Here is a 12574-nt window from a genome sequence, read left to right as displayed (position 1 = left end):
AAAAAAAAAAGTTCACAAATGAACCGTAGAAAATGACAGAAGTACCCAGGCAAACGAATGGCTTACTTTGATCAAATAGTTTTGTGGGTGAATATGCCACCCCAGAAAATCAAAGCCTTGGCTATGCATTTGAGGCTTTTCTTAAGCAAAATGTTCTGGTCTCTTCCATGGGAGGTGCTGGAGCAGGTAACGACATTTCACTTTTATTCTACAAAGGAGGGATGCAGGTGGGGGTGAGATCTAGCATTGCTTATCAGCACTGAGTAATGTCACTGTCGAGGCTTTGTGTTTGATAAGAGTGGGCAGAGACAGGTGGTGAAAGCAAGGTGCGGTGGGAGTTGGTTTCTTAAGGACAGCTCATATCCTGCTCATGGCTTCCTGGTGCCAGCTTGGAGGCACCTGAAGAATGCTCATTGCTGCCTACACAGTGAGCACTGGCTTTCCTTGGGTGCTCCTTGTTCCCAGCTGTGAGATGTCTGAGTCAGCATGTAGTGCTTTCCTAGTGTGTTTGGTTAGCCACGTGCCCTCAGTGCTATTTATTTGTTTCTAGCTATGTAGGACAGCATGGCGAGCAGTACCACCAAGTATGGGGAGGGGGATTTTGGTGATACATCTATTGAAATACACCTTCCAACGAAATCATACGGATTGCTGGGATATAGCAGGCTCAGGCCTCTCAGACTCAGTTTACCTTAATGTTAAAAAATATATTTCTGTTTTTATCCTCAAATGTGTTCAGGCTTTGGAGAAAATTTTCCTGGGAGTCCCCAGCTCTTTGCACTCGATATGTCAGGCTGCTTCCTCACACATAAGGCAGAGGCTTGCTGTGCACGTAACATTTCCCTCTTTCCACGCCCGCTCTCCTGCTCTGTGAGTATTTACAGAGTGAGCAGGGAGGGCTGGGAGTGACGGCGGCAGCTGTGGGTGCTGCAGAAGAATGTGGGCCTGCTGCTGCCAGGACCGGCTCCTGCCCTGGGTGCCCAGCCGCCTGTAAGGTAAGCGGCTTTTGTCCATGGCTTCCCAGCAAACCATGAGCTGGGTCGTGGTGTCTCTTGGGATGAGTGTATCACGAAGCTTTGGACAACCTGCCCAGCTGGGAGGTGTCCCTGCCCACAGCAGCAGGTGGACGAGATGGTGGCTGTGGGCCCTTCTCGCCCACAGTGCTGTGTTGGTGCCATATGGGACCTGCTGGGGATCGTGGGGAGGGCAGCGGGGTGGCACCTGAGGGGAGATGGAGAGCTCTGCACGTTCGCTCTGCTCAACCTATAGCTGCAAGGCAGGGAGAGCCTACCTGAGGCTGTTTTTAGTTTTATTTATTCTTTTAACTTTTTGGAATTTGTTGGTGTAAGCACATGGCAAAAGCCACCTGTCCAGATCAGACCTCTCAGAATTTACTGCTGAAGTAATTTCAGGGTTAGCTTTTTTTTTTTAACCTGATACATGTATTTTAAGGGGGTGTCTTTGAGCCCTGTCTTGTAGGACTGAGCATGTCAAAGGCAGAATTAATACATCTAATTGCTGAATGCTGAGAGCCAGCTTATGGGAGCAGCACTGTGGGGCTGTCATGTGGGCTCTGTTCTTGCTGGCAGTCCGGGGCTGCAGCACAGTCAAGCTGGAAATGAAAATGTGCAAACCACAAAAAAAAACCACCCCAAACCTACAGTAGCTGCGTGAGCGACAGCACAGCACGCAGAGGTGATGACGATCACCTGTGTCCTTTTCTGAGAACAACAGATTAAGTGGGCACATTGTTTATTTACACAGTGCTACTATTTTGGATTTTCAGCGGTTTCTTATGACAAAAAAACCCACAAGCCTCCCCTGTCTCTTGGCTTCCTGTTAGGTCCTGCTCTGAGAAGAAAAACAGGTGCTGAGAGAGCAGTGGCTGCAGTACAAAGGAATAATTGAAAATAACACGGTCATTTAGGCGACATCTGTACATGCGTTTTACTCAGCACCTGTTTACTATGTTTGCCATTGAGAAGTAAAACAGGAAATAAAAAATTACTAACAGTATCTTAGAAGGTCCTCAGAGTAAAATTACCATTATTCCCATGTAGGAATAAAAATATAATCCCATCATTATTTTATATTAGTTCTTGTAGACCGTGGTCTTCTTCCAGGTTTAATACTGAAGCCTCATGCTGCATCAGGTGTAGTAGATAGCAGAGTGTCAGCCATTCTGTGTTCCTTGTACAGCAGCATCCAGGCCATGGAACAGCCCTGCATCCTGTGCTTCACGTGCTTCCTGATGGCATAATATCGGTGCTGTGTTTTGTTGTATGCTCAGCTTTTTACTCCCATTCCCATCACCGATGCAATCTGCTCCACCTCACTAGTATTTGGACCATCTGCAGTGCACAAAGTACAAGTTACCAATCACTAGATATGGATCAGTTAGGTCCTTCTCTATCCCAGTATTTTAGTTTTCACTTTTTTTTCTTATGAAATCTTCTGTTCAGATTGTAGCAAACAGTGAAAGAGAAGGCATTAATTTTTTCTTGTGTGGACTGTTAGAAACTTGTTGCAGCAATGATGAGGAAAAAAAAGAAAACACTTGTAAGACTGACTGCTCTCATCTGGAGATCTCATGATGGAATTGCTATGAGTAGTCACTTCAGAGCCACTTCCTTGGGTTGTTCAGTTGTGGTTGCTTTTGATGTCCACGCAGGTGAACTGATACAGGAAAACAGTGAAAGACTGTGGAAGTAGAGAGGACTGTGGAGGATGGGGAACTCCAGGCTCCTGTAACAGCACTGGAGAGCCAGCTGAGCACAACTGGCTGAGTTCTTCCATTTGAGATGTTCTGATCCTTGCCAGTGATGGAAAACTGTCACAAATTGACAGATTAACAACATTGGAGGTACTGTAGGTTTTCTGTGTGCTGTAGGGAGTTGTGGTCAGAGGGTGGTAGAGTTTTCCCATCCACTTGGCTGTGAAGACTCTGGTTAGGGAAAGACCAGGGAGAAAACAGGGGCCACCTTCGTGCCTGTCTTAATTACGGGTGCTGTTCCTTGGAGGGATTCATTTAATGCCTTAGGGACAAATTTGCCCCTTTACAACAGGCCAACATAACAGATTTGGATGAGATTGAGTGGTGCATAGACATTATGCTTGTCCCTCACCACAAAGATAAGATTGAGCTGCACAGAGAAAATTTTGGAGATACAAACTTCTTGATAGCTTGCATTTCTGCTGAGGAGCAGACAAGCATGATATCTTTCCTCAGTGTATTGTGTCACCTCTTGTTCCCTTCATCCCGGCATTTCCAGGAGACTCAGCAGGGTATATTTTTACTCCTGTATCATCAAGCACGTATTTATTCCCTCTGTTTAATGCAGCCCATGTAGGTTTGCCTGGCTCTTTGTTTTGCTTCCCTGCTCTCACTGCTGCCGGCTGCCTTAACGCTTCTGAAAACAAAGGTAAAAGAAAGAGAAAAAGAAACATAATTGTCACTGCTGTAACTTTTGCTTCGTTCTGAACACAGTTTCAGAGCAGGAGGGCTGTAAGTTGCCTTTTTTTGTTTGTTTTCTTAGCTATTCATATGTAAGCTGTAGGGGCTGTTGCGTGTTGACTACTTGAGCTGTCTCTTCTTCCTATCTGAGGCTCCAAAGGCCGTGTGAGTACAACGCCTGTCAGGAAACAAGCAGGGTGGAAAGGAGTGTGCCTGACTCTGGCTGTCATTTCCACACAGGCAAACTGGAAAATGATTGATGGAAAAGGTTTATATTTATTTGTTGTTAAAAGAAGAATCTTTTACTGATGTGCTGAGAGGAGGAGAAGGGAACCAAGTGTCTTGCCTCTGCTATGGATTTAGTGAGGCACTCAAATGCCAGTTTTATAAAGAGCTGTGAATTACATCACAATGTGCTGATCTTCTGCTGTTGTTCCTCCTGGCTTCACTGCCCTGAGCCAGGCTTAGGTGCAGCCACCTTATGCTGGACACACTGAAACCTATCTGCATTTCCAAAATCCAAGGTACCATGTCTTGATGTTAGAAGAGAAGAGCATACTCGGCATGAACATGTTAGGGTGGCTCAGTCCCAACCACTTTCAAAGAAAGATCAATAAGCAGCATTTTAAAATATTGTTCTGTACACTTTCTGTCTCTGCATAACACATATACAGTTATCATATTTGTCATTTTACTTGCTTAATAATCTCCATGAACAAAAGTTAGTGCTAGAGACATAGCTATTCTTCAGCTCTTCGTTTCCATGGGCTTTTTAAAGGTGAGACTTTTGTAGGGGAGAGAGGGTAAATAGGGAGCAAAAGGGGCCAGCAACCAAAATCCCTCCTGAACAAATTGCTGTGGTGCCAAAACCACATTTATTGTTATCGGAGGCAGCTGCCTGCCCTCTCTTCACAGTTCTATTTGTGAACTTTTGACGGCTATAAATGGAAACACACGCTGACCAGAAATCACCACCAGTGCTGCCTGAGACTCCTCTCTCCCGACTTCAAAAGTACAGTGACATCTAACATGTAAGCAGCCTCAATCACGTCTGCTCTCCATATTAGAATCGATTGATTTGTTTTTTTCCCTCTGGGAAATGGAGTTGGGAAAACATGAAAGAAAAGGAAGAGCAGCCTTAGAGGAAAAGCAAATGGTAAGATGTCAATAAGTGTTTGTTATCCTATTTTATGGTGGGTTTGTTGTTAATTTTTTTCTAATTTAATGATAAGAAAGAAAGGCCAATCAGCTCTGGTACATATAGAAATATATTCCTCCTTCCTTTAACCAGTGACCTTGAAGATTAAAACTTAATTTTGTATTTTAAATTAATTATGATGACACGTTTATGTGAAAATTATAGAAACTTGTCAATGCATTTTATGAGGTGCATGTGAAGTGCAAAGACTGCCATCTAGTTCAACAGTGACTGTAGTTTTCTCGTATTGTTTTGAAGGACTATTTCACGTCTTTGCACATTACTTTTCACAACTTTAAGTCAATAAATGAAAGAGGAAATCATTTGTCTTCCTCTGGATCTTACTGAAATGAAGTGTGAGCAAAATAAGTTATTAAGAGAAAATGAAAACAGTCAAAACACAGTTTGTTGGTAATTAGTGTAGGCTTGAAACGCAGTGTATAATGCGCCTTGCTTAAACAAGGTTATTTTTTTGATGTCATGAAAAGGGTATTTCTTTATTGGCTTGGCACAGCTGTGAAGAAAGATGGCCATTATTCTTGTAGAAAAACAAATTAGCACTGAATTTTTTAGCACTTACCTTAGATAGTGGTGGTATTGCATTGGTTTGGGTTTGTAGTGGGACGGTGATTGATTTTGTTTAATCGTGATGTTCGTCTCTGCTGGCCTTGTTCAAGTGAGACTTTGAAAACTTGTGTGTTAGCCAACAATTTTAAATAGGGTACATTGGGTATGAGATCCGGGAAGTGCTGAAACAAAATAAGGACTTGGCCTTAAAATACCTTTTCTTTTTTAAGAAGTATCTGAAAGAGCGCTGCTGAAGCTTCGATTTGAATTCATAGTATGAATATTATGTTTTACTTGTATTTTTTTTTTATCAATACATTAACATTTTAGACAAAGACTTTGTGTGTATGGTTGATACGTAAAATATAAGAAAAACTCTTTGTAAGTAAAAGCAGTTACAAAACTCACAAAAGCTTCAGGAAAACATTCAAAGAAACCTTGAAAATCTTATTTTAGCTTGTGTGGGGAGGATGCATAGCAGTGTAATTAGATAACAGTATTATCTAACTGCAGGTTGCATCCTGATGCACGAAGCATGCATCAATCTTCTGATGACTTTGTGGGCATCATTTACTAATTCAGACAGTGGCAAACTGAAGTAAAGAGGAATCCCGCTGACCCGAGCCATCTTGATGGCTGTCAAGGCTCTGTGCTGGCAGCAGAGGAATGCCCTGTCTTGATGCTCATCCCTCCTATGCCTCAGTCTCCTACCAGCCCAGTCTCATCCTTGCCTCCATCCCCTTCCTCTACTGTTCACCTTGCCTGTTTAGTCTTAACACTTTTCATGAAGACTGACAGACAGATTTCACTTTGTCCCAATGTTTTTCCTGCTTTTGCACCTCCTAGGCTTTTATTGATTCTTCCCTCTTCTGTTTGTTACATACATACGAGTTCAATATTTGAACTCTGCATGGCATCACAGTGTCAATCTGTGATACAGACACTATATGAGCATGTTGCTGATATCTGTTCTCTTATTTAACTTCAATATGACAAATGCTTTAGGTATTTAACATAGGCACTGTGGAGTATTTGTTTTCATTCTTATATCCTATAAACTGGATGATAATTTACATACGTATAACTGGATGACAGTTTGTATTTTTCATGTATCATAGGAGCGTAGGATAACTCAGGTGTGGAGGGGCTTCAGGAAGTCTCTACTCAACCTCCTGCTTAAAGCAGCTATGGAGTCAGACCAGGTTTCTCAGGGCTTTAACCAGTTGGATGTTGAAAACTTCCAAGGTTGGAGGTGGTATAGCCTCCCTCAGCAGCCTGCTCCACTGCTGGGCCATTCTTAGGGGAAAAAACTTTTTTCAAAATCTCTCATTTCAATTTATGTCTATGTCCTGCTATCATCTCCTGCCTGATGCGAAGATCCCTAGTTCCATCTCCTCAGTAATCTCCCACAGGCACTGAAATTGCTATTAGATGCCCCCAAAGACATCTCTTCGTGAGCCTGAACGAAACAAGCTCTCCTTATGTGGAAAAATCTCCAACCCCCACTGTTCTGGTGGTTTCCACTGAACTTGCTTCCATTTATCAAAGTCTGTCTTCTACTGGAGAAATTGGATGCCATATCTAGTGAGTGCCAAATACAAGAAGGGTAATCCCTTGTAACCACTTCTTTGCTTCAGTTGTGCTGTCTGTAGCATAGTACCCCACTGTCACCCTTGTTGGCCTCTCCACTGATCCTGACCCACAAGCTCTTGCCAAGCACTGTTGCCCAACCATACATGAGCTTCCCACATCCAAACTACTTCTTCACATGGAAGAATCCTCTCCTTCCTTCCTTAGCTGTCTTTCTGAGGATCTTCTATCCAGCCATTTCAACGCTATAGTCATGTGATCTATCTTACCACATCCTAGTTATTTTTGCAGTGTTACAGTTTTGTGACCAGAAGGTTGAGAGAGGTGATTCTGCCCCTCTACTCTGCTCTTGTGAGTCTCCACCCAGAGTACTGCATCCAGTTCTGGGGCCCCCAGTGCAAGAAGGATACAGAGCTGTTGGAACAGGTCCAGAAAACTGCCAGAAAGATGGCCAGAGGGCTGGAGCACCTCCCCAAATACAAGGACAGGTTGAGAGACCTGAGGCTCTTCAGCCTAGAGAAGAGAAGAGTTAGGGAGAACCTAATAATGGCTTTCCAGTACCTGAAGGGGGCCTACAGGAAAGCTGGGGAAGGATTTTTTACAAAAGCAGGTATGGCTTTAAGCTGGAAGAGGGTAGATTTAGACTAGATAGCAGGAAGAAATTATTTACTGTGAGGGTGATGAGACACTGGAACAAGTTGCCCACAGAGAATGTGGATGCCCTCTCCCTGGAAGCATTCAAGGCCAGGCTGGATGGGGCTTTGAGCAACCTGGTCTAGTGAGAGGTGTCCGTGCCTAGAGCACGGAGTTGGAACTAGATGATCTTAAAGGTCCCTTCCAACAGAAACCATTCTATGATTCTATGTATGTTTGTGTGCATGTAAGATAAACCTTGGTTTTATAAACTTTGTAAGAAACATTTCTACCTGCTTACAACAGAACAAAGACCTAATCCAGTCTGTATCATCCTGAAAATATTCTGATCGCAGATTTTCCATTAAATAGCTACTAGCTCATGCTCAAGATATAGTGCGTGTCACGGAGTTAACTAGATCTATGCCCATGACAAGGGGGCAGTAGTCCCCTGGCCTTCCCCGGTCCCACAAAAATGAGAAGGAAATGAGAAAAGGGATGGGGAGATGGGAGCTGGGCTCAAGGAAGGAAAAAAAACCAACAGCAACGATCTATGGACGAAAACTTATTTTACTAACTATGATATTGGAATGCAAGATAACACAATATAATACAATCTAATTGAAATTAAAAAAAGACTAATAAATCAAATGAAATAGGAGAGAGAGAGAGTTCCTGAGACCAAGTCAAACCTGAAAAGCTTGGAACGGCTAGGAAAGCGCCCTCTAGCACGCACTGCAAGGCAGTAAGAGACCGCCCCGCCCGGAAGGGCCAGATTCCACGACTTCTGTAATGTATAGGGACAGGTACCCAGAATTGGAGCATTAACACTTTAACTCCCAGTGCACTACATGATGTTATGATGAGGAATACTGAAAACCAAAAAACACAAAACCATGACAGCGCCTATTTAGGATAATCTTGCAGACAGTTTTATTAACTAGTATTGTAGGTTTATATTCACTACTTTCTGTGGATGAGATAAATAATATGAAATTCTCTACCGCTTCAGGCTATTTTACATAATATTTGTGGAATATCTTGTTAAAGAGTTTTTGTCTTTGCTTCCTGAAGAAAGATTCTCTGTCAGCCAGAATCCAGAAGAGATTCTTAGTGTTGAGGTGGCTGTGGAAATGGAAGATAATGTAGGTCCTGTTTTGTGACAGGAAAATGGAATGACTCACTGTCAAATAGATTGGCCTAAGCAGATGAACTGAATTTTCCTTTTTATAGTTTTTGCTATTAGAAGAGCTCAAAAAGACAGAATAATTCTAGCATTTCCATATTGGATTGACAGCTTTGCTCAAAATAGTCTGTTTACATTCAGAAGTCCTCCTCCATTAATGCATATTGCATCTGTTATTTGAAAAGATTTTAATTATATTTCGCACTTGTCTGTTTCCTATTTGACCTCACCTCTCTTCATTAAAATGTAGCACGTTAAGTATTGCATTTAAAATGAAGAGAGACTGAAGGAGCTGGGAATGTTCAGCTGGAGAAGAGGAAGATCAAGGGAGACCTCATTGCGCTCTATAACTTCCTGAAGGGAGGTTGTAGTGAGCTGGAGGTCAGCCTCTTCCCTCTTGTCATTAGTGATAGGACCAGAGGGAATGGTTTCAAGCTACGGCAGGGGAGATTCAAACTGGACATTAGGAAGTATTATTTTTCAGAAAGGGTGGTCAGGCACTGGAATGGACTGCCCAGGGAGGTGGTGGAGTCACCGACCCTGGGGGTGTTCAAGGAAAGACTGGATGTTGTGTTGAGGGACATGGTTTAGTGGGAGCTATTGGTAATAGGTGAATGGTTGGACTGGATGATCTTTTAGGTTTTTTCCAACCTTGGTGATTCTATGATTCTATAAAATAATATGTATATCGGTATGGTAACAGGGAACATTCAGTCTTTATACTTTAGAATGCATCATAAGTTGTTTTTTTTTTGTTGTTTTTTTTACTTTCTCAATCCATTAAATATTGATAAAGATAATCATGTAGAGGAAATAAGTTAAATCAGATGCCTGAAAATAATGCTTGAAAGGGCACTAAGATAAGCTTTTGGATGTCAGCATGTACTCTGTAAGAAAGGACTGCAAGACTTAATTCAGAGAAGTATCATTTGCTTTCTACAAAAAATGTGTAGAGACAGCTCAAACAGGATGAGGCAGTGTGGATCAAACCCATCAAACTACATCAAACAATCGGTATTTTTACATCATTAGCAACAAATGATCCAATCCCTGCCAAGATCAGGTCCTCTCTGTGGAAGTGCTGTGGTACAGACTCCTCCAAGGGGATGGTCCATTTCCTGAGGTTTACAACTTAAAGGAACCCAAATAGGAATGCACTGCTTAGTCAGAGAAAGTTTAATATGTTTATAAATTTAAATAATTCCTGTTCATTTCTTGCTCTACAGGTAGTTTATGACCTCCTCTTGTAGTTGTCATGCAGACAAATTCAGTAGTGTGAACCATCATCCTTACGGCGTTCTGTGCTGCCATGTGTCAGATTTCAGCAGCCTCTACTGTAAGGGAGGGTCGTGGGAGGCATTTTCAAATATCTTTGTGCTTTGAAGAGCAGGACTGAGGCTTTGCTGTGGCTTTGCAGAAAGAGACCAATGAGATCCTAATACAGGATTATTTATATCCTGTATAATATTGATTTCAGCAATCTCCTCTCAGTGTGCAGGTATAATGAGAAGGCTGAGACTGCACTTCAGCTGACAGCATCAGTGTTTCCTGAAGAGAGGTGAGGTGTTGCTGCAGAAGTGAGGACTGCTCCAGCAGGTGATCACCATGGAGGAAAAACTAAACTTGAAGGCTGCAAGTAGCAGCATATTTTTATCACTATTGATGTGACATTACCCAGGACCAAAGCAAGTGAGAAGCACTGACTGCTGGTCTAGCCTCTGCTCTAATCCCTGACACTTAGCTCTCAAACTTCAGTTTACATTACCTTTTCCTTAATCTAATGCCAATCATGCAGAGGCATTGCTAGAATGCATGAAGTGGGCTTTGGATCCTTCAATGGAAAAAGTTATCTTGGAGAGGTGTCGCCAGTGCATTTTTGGCTGGAGGTTCTATGAAACAGTACCATGCAATCTCATGCAGAGATTCAGGAGGAGAGGGAGCAGATTCCTGCAGAGACTTCAATGTGATGATGAAAGAGGCTTCTTAGAAACAATAACCTTTGTGTATTTTAACTTTTCAAAGTGAGGAGAAGTGTGAGCGCCGTAACAGCTGCATCAGCTGCTGCAATTCAAATGACTGCATTTTGAGGAAGGCAGCAAAAAGAGAAGCATCAGCACTGAAGTGCAGTCTGTGCTGAAGGATTAAAACAGTTCTGGAAAAAGGTTTCTTGGTACTCGAACTCTTGTATTCAGTACCACTGAAAGATTGAAAGATTGATCTGTCCTTAAGTTTGGCTTGGTCCTTGCTTCAATTATGCTGTTTCCAGATATTAGTTTGAATATAGAGACTGTTACTGAGAAAAATAAGTAGTTTTCTGAAGATATCCCTCAGGAAAATGAGATTGAGTTGTGGGTGACACGTGGGAATTGTTTGCTGTTCACTGCTTCTGCTAGCATTGATGTTCAGGATGGATGCTAGGAGGAGCTGCTTCATTAGAAGGACCCGCTCAGCATAAGAACAACCATGGAATTTGTGGTCTGTCCATCCTGTGAAGATTTCAGGATTCGACTGCGTGAAGATATGGCTGACTAGGCTTTGTTATGGCGTTAGTCTTGCTTTGAGATGGATGCTGGACTGAGTCATCCGTTAAACTATCTCCCAAACAACATTTCTTGCATTCTTCTATTTTGAAGTGGCACTACTGTGTTTCTCAGGAAACATGATACCAACTTTCTCCATCTACAAGGCACCTTTAACACATTTAACACCGATACAAGATGAGACCATCCTCATCATTAAGTAGTCCTCGCTCTTCCAAAAAATAAAAAAAGTTACTGCTTTCAGTTCACTGCCCTTTAAATTCCGAAAGTACTCAATAATATACCACTGGCATTAAATCTGTTACTTTGATGTTCTTGGAAACAGAACTACTTCACAATGAATGGAATAAAAGGGAACAAGTGAGTCATGAGAAAGGGCAAAAGAAGATGGACCTTAAAACAGGTCCATCCCATATTTTGGGGCAACCAGCAGACCAGTAATAACGTGTTTCCATGTTTTTTTTGGATCAACTATGAAAGGCATAATATTTCAATATGTTTCATATTGTCCTCTCTGCATATAGCATTAAATTAATGATTATTAATGACTACTTCTCAAAATAAGTTCCCTAAATGCACTTCAAACATTTAGTCTAAACACTTTAAGCAGTATGCCCAGAAAATAACACCAGATTATTCTGAAGGACAGTTATCAAAATCTCAGGACATCTGTTCTGCTTGTTTTTGAAGTAATTCCATTGTTGTGGCAACAGTGATGCAGTGGCTCCATAGGTATTTTTCCAAAAGAGAATGAATTAACTTTATCAGGACATTTTATCAAAAATCTTCTCCAGAGAAGGCAATAGAGACTTTTCAATTCCTTTTCCTCTCCCTCTGCCTTTCCCTTTCTGCTCCCCTTCCTCTGCCTTGTGATTATGAAAGTAATTGTTTCCTAAAAAGATAAATGGAGCTCTGCTGGTAGCCCTCATTTCCTAAGACCATCTAAAAGTTTTGATTGCTGTTTATTCTATGTTGGAGGTAAGTATTATCCTTACTGCCTATATTCTTCTGTATCAGTGGAGCAAAACTGTAGCTTTTCTTTCATGGGTAGCCTTCTGAAAGCGTGCTGTAGGATCCATCATGATAGGACCTTTTTCTTGGGCTACAGAAAGTCACAGGAATGTTTTGGTGTGTTGAGGGTTATTGCAACACCACACTGCAAAACATTATTGCATGGCCAAATCTGCACACCTGCCTTGATGTGGGAGTTGCAAGCTTTCCATTGTGCTTCCGAGTTTTCACAAAAACTTATTGTTCATATCTAAATGTTATTGCGTTTAATTTACTTATTATTATTATTATTGCTTACATGATTCCTGTGAGATAGCTGAATTATCAAATGTCTACTCCAGCAGTAAATCTACATTTTTTCTTTCTTTTTCTTTTTCTTTTTCTTTTTCTTTTTC

Source organism: Meleagris gallopavo, chromosome 2 (assembly GCF_000146605.3).
Source record: "Meleagris gallopavo isolate NT-WF06-2002-E0010 breed Aviagen turkey brand Nicholas breeding stock chromosome 2, Turkey_5.1, whole genome shotgun sequence".
Classification (NCBI taxonomy): Eukaryota; Metazoa; Chordata; class Aves; order Galliformes; family Phasianidae; genus Meleagris; species Meleagris gallopavo.
Note: the sequence above shows the minus strand (reverse complement) of the source record.